Source organism: Tachypleus tridentatus, chromosome 10, assembly GCF_004210375.1.
Source record: "Tachypleus tridentatus isolate NWPU-2018 chromosome 10, ASM421037v1, whole genome shotgun sequence".
Taxonomy (NCBI): domain Eukaryota; kingdom Metazoa; phylum Arthropoda; class Merostomata; order Xiphosura; family Limulidae; genus Tachypleus; species Tachypleus tridentatus.
The window spans coordinates 143,838,956-143,854,761 of record NC_134834.1 but is presented as its reverse complement, the minus strand read 5'-3'; the positions used below and the strand labels follow the sequence as shown (position 1 = coordinate 143,854,761).

At 35.1% G+C, this 15,806-nt stretch overlaps 1 pseudogene across 1 annotated transcript in view; it reads left to right on the top strand.

Moving 5' to 3' along the window:
• LOC143228528 (uncharacterized) overlaps positions 1–15,806 on the top strand; it is a 221,980-nt pseudogene that overhangs the window by 60,174 nt on the left and 146,000 nt on the right. Inside the window, exons 2-3 of the transcript XR_013015345.1 lie at positions 4,355–4,491; positions 9,551–9,660. The product of XR_013015345.1 is annotated as an uncharacterized LOC143228528 (transcript). The remainder of the gene's footprint in view (positions 1–4,354; positions 4,492–9,550; positions 9,661–15,806) is intronic.

The following is a 15,806-nucleotide window of genomic DNA, read 5'->3' as shown; positions in this document are numbered from 1 at the left end:
GCTAACAATAATTTGGATACATGAACACATTGTTTGCCCGTCTTTTCCTAGTGATATCTGCTGTGCGTTTGTATAGATTACAGGTTTGTTTACCTATAACTATGGCTGACGATAATTTGAATACATGAACACAATGTTTGCCCGTCTTTTCCTAGTGATATCTTCTGTGCGTTTATATATATTACAGATTTGTTTATCTGTCACTATGGCTGACGATGATTTGTATACATGAATACATTGTGTGCCCGTTTTTTTCCTAGTAATATCTACTGTACGTTTGTATAGATTACAGGTTGTTTATCTGTCACTATAGCTGATGATAATTTAGACACATGAACGCAATGTTTGTCCGTCTTTCTCTAGTAGTATTTACTGTGCATTTGTATAGATTACAGGTTTGTTTACCTCTCATTATGGCTGACAATAATTTGGATACATGAACTCAATGTTTGCCCGTCTCTTCTTGGTGATAGATCCCATAAGTTAAGATAAAACTAACAGAACAAAAGAAAATAAACTTGGATATAATCCGTGAGAACGGGTTTCATCAAATCTGTAAGCAGAGAGAATGGAAGTTATCTTTCTAGATACATTTAGACCATACATCAACACCGGAAACATCACTTCTTAATCAATTGGAAGGATTTGTAAAGCCTTATTTTTAACATATATATTTACTCTAAGTTACAAACCTTGTGCCACTCAATAAAATATACAATCAACAATATACATTTATTTATTGGTTTCTTTTCAGTATACTGATGTTTTAATACTGTTATTTTATCCTTCTTTTACTAGAAGTTTTATATTTTTAGCAATATTTGTTGTGTTTGGTGATCTAATATGCTATCTTTACCAAAGCCAGTTTTTATACTCACATTTAAAGTTGAAAGTGTAAATTGATTCAGCCCACTACGCCAGCCTTCCAGTTAGAAGTACGAGCTTGATATTTTACAGCTGTTGGTAGTTTCTGTTGTTATTCTAGGATAACATTTTACATCGTAAATAAAACAACGATTTTCTTCAGTTCACGTTTACAAACATTGACCTGTGATACTTTTTCAGTGTGAATGTCTTCAATCTTAATTTATGGACACTGACCCATGAACTTGTTCAGTGTGAAGATCTTCAACCTTGATTTATGGACATTGACCTGTGATATTTCTTCAGAGTGAATGTCTTCATCCTTCATTTATGGACACTGACCCATGATACTCGTTTAGTGTGAAGATCTTTATCCTTGATTTATGGACATTGACCCATGATACTTGTACAGTGTAAATATCTTCAGCCTTAATTTATGGATATTGACCCATGATGCTTCTTTAGTGTGAACTGGAACAATAAATATTTACCTAGATCAGCGAACTTGTAGGATATCGATATCTCTTGACGAAGCTGTAATAGTGAAATACTGAGCTAATGAAGTTACATTCTGGAGACATAGTCGTGATTTAATTTACGTTTATAGAAATGGTGAATCCTCAGTAGCCGCGCAGGTTGAAATTCTCTTCTTAAATTAGAATAAATTAATCTATGAGACCTAGGGCGTGGTTAAATACATCAGTCGCGAAATAGTTTGACCTCCTGAGTCCGAAACCTGAATTAGATCGCAAATTGGTCAATAAATGATGGAGATATGAGCTAAAAGTCTGTCTAAAATACAACAACGAAAACAAAACTCAGAACTGTTCTTTGAAACACGGCTAAAAGTGATAGGAAAATTGCCTAAATATTTTGCTTAACGCAGGTAATTTACGAGAAGAATATGAAAAGCATAGAACTAGGCAACTGTCTTTTTTTTTCACGTCAAGAACTTGCATGGTATGGTGGTTAGAACAGTTGACTCGCTATCTGCGGGTTCCGGGTTCGAATCTTCTCAACGAATATATTCGTCCTTTCAACTTTAATGCTGTTATAATATTATAGTCAATCTTATTATTTGTTGATAAAAGAGTAGCCCAAGAGTTGGAGGTGAGTGGTGTTGATTAGCTGTTTTCTCTCTAGTCTTACACTGCTAAATTAGGGACGAGCAGCACAGATAGCCCTCGTGTAGCTTTGTGCGAAATTCAGAAACGAAACAAAGTATCACTTCAAAATTAGGGACAGTTAGCGAGGATAGCGCTGGAGTAGCTTTTCGTAAAGTTCCACAAATTAAAAAACAAAAAGTCACAGAGATGGCGTTTGAGCAGAGTGAGAGCTGATACCATACAGGTATAATGAACCTGAATGTACACATTTGACTGCTTGTCAAAAAATATTTTTTTTACGTCTTTACTGTACTATTTTATGAAGGAAGAAGTCGCGTCATCAGCAAATTATAAACACGAACTAAATGTGTTTCTCATCCCTCTCAACTGGTGGACGACCAAAATAAATGTTTTTTCATTCAACCGACTAAAGCCTGATAATGTTTAGATTCGTTTTATGTAATCAAACTGTCACTTTCCTTGTTACGCTAATTTAAAAACAACTTGTTTTAATAGTTTGTACAAGGCCTCTTCAGAGCGGAAGTGATAAAAGGGGGAAAATCATGAAGACGTTCTGGTTATTCAGATAACGTAGGCAATTACTAGAAAAATATTGGCTGAAACTTAAAAAAAAAGTTGTTTTGTTTGTTTTTTTTTAGCGGGAGGGGGACGGAGGATATTAAATTAAGCTTTCTTTTAAGGACACTCTGATATTCAAAATGGATTACGACTCGGTATGGCCAGGTGGTTAGGGCGCTTGATTCGTAATCTCAGGGTCGCGGGTTTGAATTTCCGTCACACCAAATATGACCGCCGTTTCGGCTGTGGAACGTTATAATATAACGATCAATCCCACTATTCGTTGGTGAAAGAGTAGCCCCAGAGTTGGCAGTGGGTGGTAATGACTAGCTGCCTTCCTTCTACTCTTGCACTGTTAAATTAAGGACGGTTAGCGCAGATAGCCCTCTTGCAGCTTTGCGCGAAATTAAAAACAAACAAACAAAATGGGTGAAGTGAACGTTTTGATGTCAAAAGCGTTAGCTTTTACAACTTGTCCCCCGCTGGTACAGCGCTAAGTCTACGGTTTTACAACGTAGCTTTGCTGTAAGAAAACACACACATACGCTTTTATATTTTAAAAATAAAACATAAAAATCAGATAATCTTTAATGGAAGAGCTAGAGTTTTCCCTATGGTAGAGCACAGAAGTTTTTGCGATGGCAAACCGGGTTCGAATCTATGTTATAGTACAAAATATTACCTATATTTTATTAAGCTGTGAGTACATTCTAAGAGTGAGTGTAGCCTTAGCATGAATGATGCAAAGTAGAGCGCTTTTGACTGATTATCTTCCTCGGGACAGCGACAGGTGACTCGTTAATCGAAAATGCAGCACTTGTCATTCTTTCCATTTTATGGGGCTAATTCTCCCATGCTATTACAGTTTATACTTAAGTGTAATGTTTTACTAATCGCTGTTGACAATTGAATGAGTCAGAGTGACAATATTTATCATTTTTTTAATAATTCTCATATACTTGTACCAAGGACATATCACATGGTTTCTGCTTGAATGAACGCACTGATCATATTTAGTGTCTGAAACAACTATTATTGTATTCCGTGCAGTGTCTTAACTGTATAGAAAGAAGCTAGCAAGGTGCTAGCATATGATACAGGTATATGCTAGAAGAAATAAATTTAATAGTACACCACAAGTAAAAGTTAATAGAAATAGTGTTTAATATTATATATTACGTTTTATTGTCATTCCACGACCTAAAAAACGTAGAAAATTGTCAGTAGAGCAAGAGAGTTTACATAAACGCTTTACGTGACGCTGGCTAAACTCTGCGACAAATTGTTGCACACTTGAAATGCTTATTAACTGTCGAGTACATGAGACCAAGACAGGTGAATTTGAAAATAGGAAAAGAAGAGGCAGAACACCTAAACTCAGTGATACTGATGTTAAGTATCTTTGTTTATACAGCCTTCAGGACAGAAGGAAGACTGTCACTGATCTCAAGCATGAGATAAACAACCATGTACCAAATGAGAGAAAAGTATCCAGATCCACTTTGCTGCGTGTTAAATAGTTTCAGTGTTTCATATTTCTTGAACATGGTCTACCCATTTAACATAATATTTTGTAGTTTCTTTTATCTATGTTTCAGTGAACAGTTTACAATACATTTTGTTTTAGGACGTGGCATCGTCTTATATTGTAACAAGTAACGTATTGATTGGCATTTTATCTGAATAATATTGGACAGCCAGAAACGTTTAGAACCATATCACAAATTAACAGATTAACCGTCACAGGGTTATATTTGAAGGATAACACGATTAAATGTTTATATTTTTATTTATTATTATTACAGGCCCAATGTTTGTCCATATCAAACGGTGGAATTAGCCCTGTCAGAACCCCATGTATTAAAGCCTACACACGAATGGTCAAAGTATGGAAACCCAATTGTGGCTATACTCCGAACTGGTGTGTGGGTTACGAACCCAGGTAAGTGTGTTAGCTTACTTTTACTTAACTAAATCCACCCTCAGCACAGCGGTATATCTGCGGACTTAAAACTCTAGAAACCGAATTTCTATACCCTTGGTGGGCAGAGCACAGACAGTCTATTGTGTAGCTTTGTGCTTAACTTTAAAGAAACAAACAAACGTAACTAAACTAATTATCGATATTCCCAGGCTTGGTGTTCAAGTTTCGAACTGAAGTTAGTGGCGCTAGTTTATCTCCACATGTTACATCTAACTGTCGATACAGCAAGACGTGATGTCCAGGTTTCGAACTAGAGTTATTAGCTCTAGTTTATCTCTACATGTTACACCTAATTAAAGGTTCGCTCAGAATTGGTATGCAGGTTTCACACTGAGGTTATTTACCCTGGTTTACCATCTTTTATTTTAGAAAGTTATATTTTTTGTCCAAAGTTTTCGAAAAATAAAGTTTGCTGAAGTTAAGAATATAGGATTGTATTTGGAAAACAAATTTATTGCTTATGTTTTTGTCACGTAAAGATTAAAATACTTGTATCGATACAAATGTCCAGGTTTATTAAATACTCTGTTTCTCTATAAATATATGAATTATAAAGATTAACATTATTATAAAGTGGTATATTTAACACGTGACAGTAGCGAGAAGTAACAAGCGATTTGTAAATGTTACTACAGTAGTAGTAATATTGTCCAGAAAGTGTTTACTGTATTCTCTAGAACTGGACTAACCCAGAAAATAGACCTGAAATTATTAATAGAAATATCTTACTTCAGAGTAAATTGATAAATACGAATTATTTTCAAGTAACAACATCAGTACTTTTTGATAATAGAGTACACCATGAATTTCACTGATTGTTTCTGATCAATTCGTGGAATTAGATTGTCAAGCATATAGCGCACTGGTAAGAAATTGGTTCGTTGTTATTTACCAGTGGTTGTATCAATGACATTGAAGAGAACATTTTTTGTTTGCTTTTATGAATTTTGCGCAAAGCTACACGAGGGCTATCTGCGCTAGCCGTCCCTGATTTAGCAGTGTAAGACTAGAAGGAAGGCAGCTAGTCATCACCACCCACAGCGATCTCTTGGTCTACTCATTTACCAATGAATAATGGGATTGACCGTTATTTATTTAAGAAGCCTCTACGGCTGAAAGGGCGAGCAGGTTTGGTATGACAGGGATTCGAACCCAAGACTCTCAGATTACGAATTGAGGCCCTAACCACCTGGCCATATCGAACCACAAAAAAATAGTTCGCTGTTATTTGCCAGTGGTTGTAACAATCAGACTGAAGAGAAAATAGTTCGCTATTATTTACCAGTGGTTGTAACAATTAACTGTTATAGTTTAAAAATGTATGAAAGACAAGTACTTTATTTGGTTTATCTTAATTTTTGCGCAAAAATAACCGAAGGTTATATGCACTGTCCATCTGTAATTTATCATTGAAACACTAAAAGGAAGACAGCTAGTTAACACCACCAACCGCTCACTCTTGGGCAACTGTTTTACCAACAAATAATAGGATTTGTCATCACAATATAACGTCTATATGAATTAAAGAACGAAAACTTTCGGTGAAGTGGATTTGAAGCCGCGAACTGTAGGATGCGAGGTGAGCGCCCTGATCACCAGGCCATGCCAGATCATTTCCAATAGTAAAAATAAAATCGAATGAAATGATGCTTTAAATTAGATGCCTGGTATGGCCAGGTGGTTGGGGCTCTCGAATTTTAATCTGATTGCAAGTTTGAGTCCCCATTTCACCAAATATACTCACCTATTTCAGCTTTGAGAACGTTATAATATGTAGGTCAACCCCATCATTCGCTGGTAAAAGGGTAGCCTAGGAGTTGACAGTGGGTGGTGATGAATAGCTGCCTTCAACTGCTAAATTAGGGAGAACTAGCGCAGGTAGTCCTCGTGTAACGTTGCGCGAAATTCAAAAGCAAAACTCTAAATTGAAAAAGACACAGAAGGAACATCTCCTGATAATATAATAAAAATCTAAGAAACATACATCAGACCTATAATAGAATACGCATCTCCTGCCTGGATAAACATAACACAAAAACAATTACAGAAACTACAAAGAATACAAAACTCAGTTCTAACTTCAGCCTATAAAGTTCCACGTAGCACTTCATCCACATTCATGCACAAGTATGCAAACATAGACACAATATTTGAAAGACTCTTGCATAATGCACTAAACTGTTTTAGTAAGAATTGGCATAAAAATGACTTAATGTGTGATCTCGATAGATACTACGTGCATGATGAACTTAGTCCTAAATACCCCTCTCCTATAAATTTATATTTAAGAAATATAAAACAAGCTGGCCACCATGCACTAGACGCTTAAAACTAGTTTTACTAGTTTTATTTTATTGAACCTTTATTTTTATTTATTTTATTATTATTATTATTAGTATTTCATATATATGAGAAAAAAAGATTATATATATATACAAGTGAAGAAAAAACACAAGAAAACGAATAGAAATATTGAAAAAAACTTTAAATAAAAAAAGGGCAAATCAAGATTATACATGGACATTGCTCTGAAAAAGGCCTAAGTACGGTGTAATACTTTGGCCCAAAGTTCTACCCAATAACACACTTCAAAGAGTAGACGACATCAAAGTTAGGGATGGAAGAAGAGGTCTCGTGCACCTGACCCTCTTGGGTATTCAAAAAAAATTAACGTACCCAAATACCGACACAAAAGATAATACATAGAGACAAGAGACAGAGAATTAATAACATAAATAAACAACATAAGAAACTAAATCAGAGCAAAAATAAAATTATTAAAACAAGAAAAATGGAATGATTTCTGCTCCTAACTTAATGAAAAAACAGATCCGAAACAATTTTGGACACACCTAAAAAAGACTCACAAATGGAGACACAGTAACAAGAAAATACCCACCGTTAGACCATAATCATACTACAGCATATACAAATAAAGAAAAAGCCGAAGCATTCAAACAACTTCAAAACACGTTTAAAACACACAACGACCCAGACATGAACGTATACTTTTATAACAAAGTAAACAACTTCATAACAAATAACAGTGAACTATTTGAACCACTTTTCCCAGTCAGCTTAAATAACTATCAAATCAACAACACAAACAAATACACAAAGCTAACAAACAATTTTCCCACAAGAACTCGTAGAAGGAATAACTAACACAAAAATAAATCTCCAGGAGAAGATTGTATACAAGCCATCCTTCTAAAAATGGCAATCTGAAATTATTTGAACGTCTCACAGCAATTGTTAATTTATCATTATACTCTGGTTATATCCCGGTTTCTTTGAAGCATGCAAATGTATTAATGTTCCATAAAGAATGAAAGCCAGATCGTAATCCAAATAGATACCGACCAATCAGCCTGACCAGCTGTATAGGCAAATTTTTTGAAGAATAATCAGTAGCAGACTCTCCATATTCCTGGAGATAACATAAAAATTACCAGAACAAAATGGTTTCAGAAAATTCAGACAAACTACGGACCATTTAGTTAGATTAACCGAAGCAGTTGTTGATAGCTTTAATAAACGAGAATGCACAGTTGCTTGCTTTCTCGATATTCATAAGGCATTCGACACTGTATGGCATAATAGTCTCCGGTTCCGAATGTAAGAAATGGGACTATCGCGGGGAACTATTCGCTGGCTATCTAACTTTGTGGAAAACAGAATATGTAGAGTTAATGTTGAAGGAACCTTCTCAGAGTGTTTCACTCCAGAAGCTGGTGTTTCTCAAGAAGGGGTGGTTAGCCCTATCCTGTTCATCATGTGCGTAAATAATATGCCTCTAAAAGATCCAAATAATGGATATTCCTCACAGTTCGCTGACGATGTGGCAGTCTGGAAAAGTACACCAACACCAGCAATAGCAGTCACAAACATACAACCACAAATAAATAGAATAAGTGAATACTGTCAAAAATATAGAATAAAAATAAACAACTAAAACACAACTAGTAGTATTTGCAAAGTTAACTAAACATAAAAAAGCACAACCTCAGATTTATATGAATGAAGTATTCCTTCAGACTGTTACATCTGCAAAATTTCTAGGACTTACATAGACTCAAAACTAACGTGGATAAACCACATAAATAATATTAGAACAAAAATTTGGCGAAGAACAAACTACGCTAGAAGTCTAACTGATAAAAATAGTGGAGCAACGGCAGATAACATCATAAAAATATATAAAACTTACATTAGACCCGTCATTGACTATGCAGCCCCTGCATGGATAAACGCAAGTAAAAAACTACTTTAAACAAAACTACAAACCATACAAAATACACTACTCACAACAGCTTATAAAGTACCCAGAACAACATCATCATAATTCATGCATAAATACACACATATAGAAACAGTAGCAGATAGACTCCTACATAGTACAGTAAATTATTTTGACAACAATTGGAGAAAAAATGAACTAGTAAGCGAACTTGACAGGTATTGTATACATTATGAGGATAGACCTAAACACCTTTCCCCAGTGAATATATATTTTCTCAATAAATAAATTTTAAAAAAAAGATCACCTATAAACTAGACTCCACATTAGTATATGGGTTAATTACTAAACATTGAAAGGGTTTTTTATGTAAATACTTTATAATTAATACATAACTAATGAAAGTGCAGATAATTATGGAACTATAAAGAGAAATGATGTGTATGTGTGGATAGTGCATGAACTTTGCCCTGAAAGGGGCCTGAGGTAGTGCGGGTTTCTCTAGTCCTCGTGTACAATACATAGATACACTTGACAGTTGAAAAACCTAATTTTAAAGGAAGGAGGAAGAGGTCGACGAAACCTGACCCTCCTGGGTATATAAACATCAATACCCAAATACCTATAAGAAAGAGAGCGAAAGACTTTAAGCTGGCATGAAAACTCTAGCAAACAAAGCTATGACAATTTAAAATTAGACATTTGTATCTTGGGAGTATTATGTTGTGTTGGTTCCTGGTAACGTAATAAAAGCGATTGGACTTTATTTCTTTTCAGAACAACATACTATTCAAGTTATCGACTAGAGTATAAAAGACGGTATCGAACTGAGTACAAATGCTGTGATGGCTTTAAACAACTTAATGGAGAACATGGCTGTAATTACCGTAAGTAGTTTTTGTTTTTGTGTATGTGTTACATTTTCCAAAAAAAATCGCTTTGTAGTTATGAGTGTGTCGTAGAATTACTAAGATATTGTGGACTATGATATTCAAAAATAGACACAGTTATAATATAAGATATTATTTATATTATTACAGTAAGATGATCATGAATAAACCCTTCAGTTACTCCTCATGTTCGACAGTTCCCACAATGTCGAGTAAGGTTATTATACCAATGTTTGATACTTCTAACAATGTCGAGTAAGGTTATTATACCAATGTTTGATACTTCTAACAATGTCGAGTCAGGTTATTATACCTATGTTTGATACTTCTAACAATGTCGAGTAAGGTTATTATACCAATGTTTGATACTTCTAACAATGTCGAGTAAGGTTATTATACCTATGTTTGATACTTCTAACAATGTCGAGTCAGGTTATTATACCTATGTTTGATACTTCTAATATGTTGAGTCAGGTTATTATACCTATGTTTGATACTTCTAACAATGTTGAGTCAGGTTATTATACTTACGTTTGATACTTCTAATAATGTCGAGTCAGTTTATTACACCTACGTTTGATACGTCTAACAATTTTGAATCAGGTTTCATACTTCTAACAATGTCGAGTCAAGTTATTATACCTACGTTTGATGCTTCTAACATTGTCGAGTCGGGCTATAACTGTATTTGATACTTCTAACAATATCGATTCAGAATATACCTAATCCTTGTGGAGGGTCAGTTTACCTTGTTGATCACATGTTAATTGATGAAAAATGCGAGCAGATGTTTCAGCCTTGTTTTTTGGTTTGTTAAAATTGTGCACCTTTGGCTAGAAGAGTAATAAGGTGGCGCTTTAACCTTTCGTGATCATGTGAATCATTCACACAAATCTTTGTTTTTTTATAAGGTTGTACTGCTCTTATACACCAAGACGTCTCTACTCATTCGTGTGGTATCAAGTAGCAGCGTCACGTTATATATACTACCAACAATTATTTTGTAATAAAAAATTGTCGTCCAAGTTCTTCAACGAAAATAATAGCCAAATTCTCTGAGGTTTGGTTTGTTTTTATTTTCGTGCAAAGTCCCAAGTTTAGAAGTGTAAGCCTAGAGAGAAGGTAGCTAGTCATCACCTCCCACCACCAACTCTTGGGCTACTTTTTTACCAACGAATAGTGGGACTGACCGTCACATTATAACGCCTCCACAGCTGAAAGGGTGAATATGTTTGGTGTGACGAGGATTCGAACCCGCGACCCTCGGATTACAAGTCGAGTTCCTTAACCACCTGGCCATGCCGGTCCTTACCATTAAAGAAAAGCTTGTAGACATTTTCCATCTCACAGCTTACTCCAATCAACTGTGCAAGAGGCCAGGGTAGAACATTCGATTGACTGAAATTCTTATTCATTGAATATTAGGTTTACGTTTATTGCATTCAAGCCTACGATTTATTGAAAAGAAGCTGTACCTGGTGGATCTAAATTATTTCGATGAGCTTTATTGCTCTCAGAAATATTGTTAACTAGCGTGACAAAGATAATGGCAGCGCCATTTTGAAGGGCATGGTGCAATCACCGATAAATCCTTGTTAGTTTAACTCGTGTTTTATTGGGTTTTTTTCCTGTGTACTATTTGTACCTGAAAACGATGATTTTTTTTTGTAATTGACAAGATAAAATGTCAAACAAAATACGTTGGTCAATAAATACCAGTGATGTTTGAACTGACTGGATACATAAATTAGAACTTTCTGATTAGTCTTAGTTAATAGTATTGGTTTGGTTGGTTTCGAATTTCGCGCATAGCTACGCGAGGTTTATCTGTCCCTAATTTCGCAATGAAAGAATAACAGAGGGGAAGCAGCTAGTCATCACCACCCCTCTCCAACTCTTAAGACTACCCTTTTACGAACGAATAGTGGGATTAACTGTCACATTATAACGCTCCTTCAGCTAAAAGGACGAGCATGTATGGTGGGACGGGTATTCGAACTCGCGACTTTCAGGTTGCGAGTCTAGCGCCCTAATCACGTGGCAATACCGGGTCACGAGAAAATAGTCCGCTGTTATTTACCAGTGGCCACGTAAGTATGAGTAACTAGCAAACAACAAAAAGTTCATTTAGTAGTTAGGTTAGAGATTATCAGATAGATATCCTCGTTCTTGGCAGTGTTGTCAACCATAAACCAAAAACTAGATACTGGTAAGTACGTCTGTCTGAAGTTATGTGCAATTTGATGTTGACATTGTGCGAAAAAAAGGAGGGGAGATTATCAATGACATCCGTCCAGTCCGGACAGGGTCAAAGTTCTCGTTGAAAATCTGTCATTCACAGTCGTTCGGGAAATAACGTCTGATTTCGTTTTGACTTTGCTACCAGAAACATTTAAGCACCTACAGTCAAAGTGCTGACTGATATCGATGCTTGAAAACAATACATAAAGAAATAACAGAAGGTTTGTTTGTTTGTTATTTTAATTCCTCGCAAAGCTACACGAGGACTATCTGCGCTAATCCTCCTTAATCTTGCAGTGTAAGACTAGAGGGTAGACAGCTAGTCATCACCACCCACCGCCAACTCTTGGGCTACTCTTTTACCAACGAATAGTGGGATTAACCGTCACATTATAGCGCCCCCACGGCTGAAAGGGCAAGCATGTTTGGAAGTAATCGATCATTTTATGGAATGCTAAAGGACGAAGGTACCTTAAATCTTCTGTGTTGTAGATTAACATATTTTGGTTATAGTGAAATTAATTTCATATTTTTGCCTGTCGTAATAGATAACTTCTCGTCTAGAAGACTGGTGGATGGGTGTTACTGATATACTAACGTATACTAGTAACGTCACGAATAATACCGTCATAAAAGCTTATAACAACAATCTTAGTAATTAAAATTCCTCACAATTTTAAAAGAGCGTACAGTCACAAAATAAGCTATGTCGTATCCCCTGTCTATTCATCGGTGGTTTGGTTTTCTTCCACTTGGTGAAACGTTTCTACAGATTCCAAATGTTCTATGATGGTCTTTCTGTTTTTTTTATTTTTTGTTCTCATTTTATTTCCTTGTTTTTACTTATATTTTACAAAAAGATTCACCCATCTTACATTGGCCTTCAGTGAATTTATTTTATTCTAATGTGTGTTTTTTTGTCAAATGAATTTTAAAAGACCCTTTTTATCATTTTTCGCTGCTTAGTTGCTCCCCAAGTGGCACGCGGTATAGTGTAGTTTGTGCTTAATTTCAAACAAACAAATACTGCTTAGACATTAACAAAAAACGCCATATCTTACATTTTGCCCCTCAGTGGCACAATGGTATGTCTACGGACTTACAACGCTAGAAACCGAGTTTTGATACTTGTGGAGGGCAAAGCTTAGATATCTCATTCTTTAGCTTTGCGATTAATTCAAACAAACAGATTAATACAGTCTCGTGAACTTTGGTAATCAGTCAGTTATTATTATTTTTAATACTTCATGTACAAGGTGATAAAAATGATTTTTTCAAATCGTTTTCGTTAGAACTAGGAAGAAAAAATGTTTCTAGAAAATATATTTCGTGGTGTAATTCGTGGTTGGTCGCGGCTGCTATTCGTTTGGAGCGCCATCTGTACTGCTTTATTTTTCCCAGAAACGAAGCCACAAGGAGCAGTTCGTGCCTTTTGTGTTGTCCTTTGGTACCATTTAAATTGTTCTTTGTGGAGTAAAGGTATTAATTAATATTACTTAACTATTCAGTCTTTTCGAGTGACGAAATACTCCAGTTATTCACCTTTTTATTTTTCTACGTCTATACACAGTTACAGAAGATAAGTGTATCACTCGGTATCGCTGTTCAAGCTGTCTCATTAGGAAATCGTTTTCTCCGAGATGGTTACACACATCAGCTTGAACTTGGTTTTAAGATTAAGATATTGTTCTGTTAGAAGTACACAAAGTGTTTTCTATCTAAACTTAAAACAACAACAAAAAACACATACACCAATACATATGACCATTAGTCATAACATTCTTCGTTATTTGTTTTTTGTTACTAAGCGCAAAACCAGACAGTAGGCTAACTGAACTATGCCCATAGTGAATATCGAAACCTGAGTTTTTGCCACGGTCCTACGTTATTTGTTTCTTATTAAACGCAAAGCTACAAAATGGGTTATCTGACCTATGCTCATAGCGAGTATCGAAACCCGAATTTTATCGTTATAATCCTTTAAACGTAACTCTGAGCCGCCGACGGGCTACTACGTTATTCTTCGTGACACATTTAAAAATATATTCATATAACATTTACATTCTCTGAATTTATTTCGACTTCTAATAACAATAGTGAAGCATTCTACTCTCCTTACGTATGGTGTTTTTTTCGGTTAAGTGTAGCTAGTTTGTGTAATGTTAGTTTGAGAATTTAGTATTACAACTGTATTGCTGTTATTTTATACATATCTTATTTCATTATTAGTATAGTTAATTAAAATGCAGTTGTCTTTCTTTAGACTTGATCTCCAATATGTTAATATAACGCATGCGCAGTAGCTTCATAACTTTCTATGTGTGTTTTATAAGCAATCTTCTCCCCATAAATTCTTGTTTTTATATTACAGTTTACAGTAAGTTCAGGAATTAGCTTCGTTAGCGACTGTAAGTTAAAGTATTTTCTCCTAATTCAATACCACAACATAATTTACATGCATAGGACCATGCCTTAATTAAGGAGTTGGAACATAATATAATAGTTTTGAGATAACATCGTTATTTCTTAAGCACTGGGGCAGATGCCATTTTAATTTTATGTAACATGATCCCTGCTCGTAAAAAATTAAGACCATTTATGAAATGAATTTATGGCGTAGTCACAGCATAATTATTGGTAAAAATCAGATTAACATCTTCTAATATCACTATTTTCAAGAATGGCTTTTACGTTTTGTTGCTAAGCTACAAAAGTATAACCTGCTACAGTTGTTAGTCTGTGTGTTGAAGGTATAAAACGAAATGTATAGACAATAGAACTGGAAAATATTTGTTGTTTCCTAATTGAGAGTCTCCGTTGTTTAACGATGTTTGTTTTTTAAGTAAAATGATATATCATAAAATAGCTCAGTTCAGAAACGATTTGAGTTTCAAATCTGATCGATATTTTTACTTTCATGACAAATGTTATGCACTTGGCCATAGGTTAGGTGATTCTACACTGCATAATTACTTTAGACTTATTATATTATACCAACATTCATTACACGTACAAGGTTTTACGGCCCCAAGCACCCTGTCACTAAAATCATAATAGGCAGACAGTAATCGAAGTATTCTATTTGGATAAAAGGCATTTCGGCCTTTGCGACTTCTCCTATTTCGGAAAATCAAGCGTGACGTGACATACATTGGCTTTTGTATAGATTAGATAACGTGTTATTAGTGTTACTGTGTTAGTAACTTAAAAACAAAATATTCATGTGTTGTCATTGTGAATTATTACTTTAAAACAGCAAACGATGTCGTAATTATGGTGTGAATATTACTTAACTGAAACAATGTTGCATTACAAATGTGAATACTTCTTGAACACAAAAATAGTATTGTTTTAATAACATATCACTTAAAAGTACATAACACTAGTGTGACTTCAAAATACTACTTTAAAACACAGAACATTGTTGTGTCATTGTGTGATTACTGATAAAAAGGCACATAGCAAATCAAAAGTTTTCAAACTGTTTTTTTCAGTCTCGACTTGTTTTGAGATCCGACTTTTTAAAACATTCTTTCATCGTGCTAACACGAGAACATTATTATTTTCTAATTAAATGTATTTATTTTTTCACTTTTAAAGTTATTCATGGTTAAAAAAAGTTCTAGGCGAAACATCGAAAACAAAAAGCTGTGGCCCGGCATGGCCAGGTGTTTGAGACGCTCGACCCGTAATCCGAGAATCGCGGATTCGAATCCCCGTCACATCAAACATGCTCGCTTTTTCAGCCGTGGGGGCGTTATAATGTAACGATTAATCCCACTATTCGTTGGTAAAAGAGTAGCTCAAGAGTTGGCAGTGAGTGGTGATATATAACTGTCTTCCCTCTAGTCTTACACTGCTAAATTAGGGACGGCTAGCGCAGATAGCTCTCGTGTAGCTTT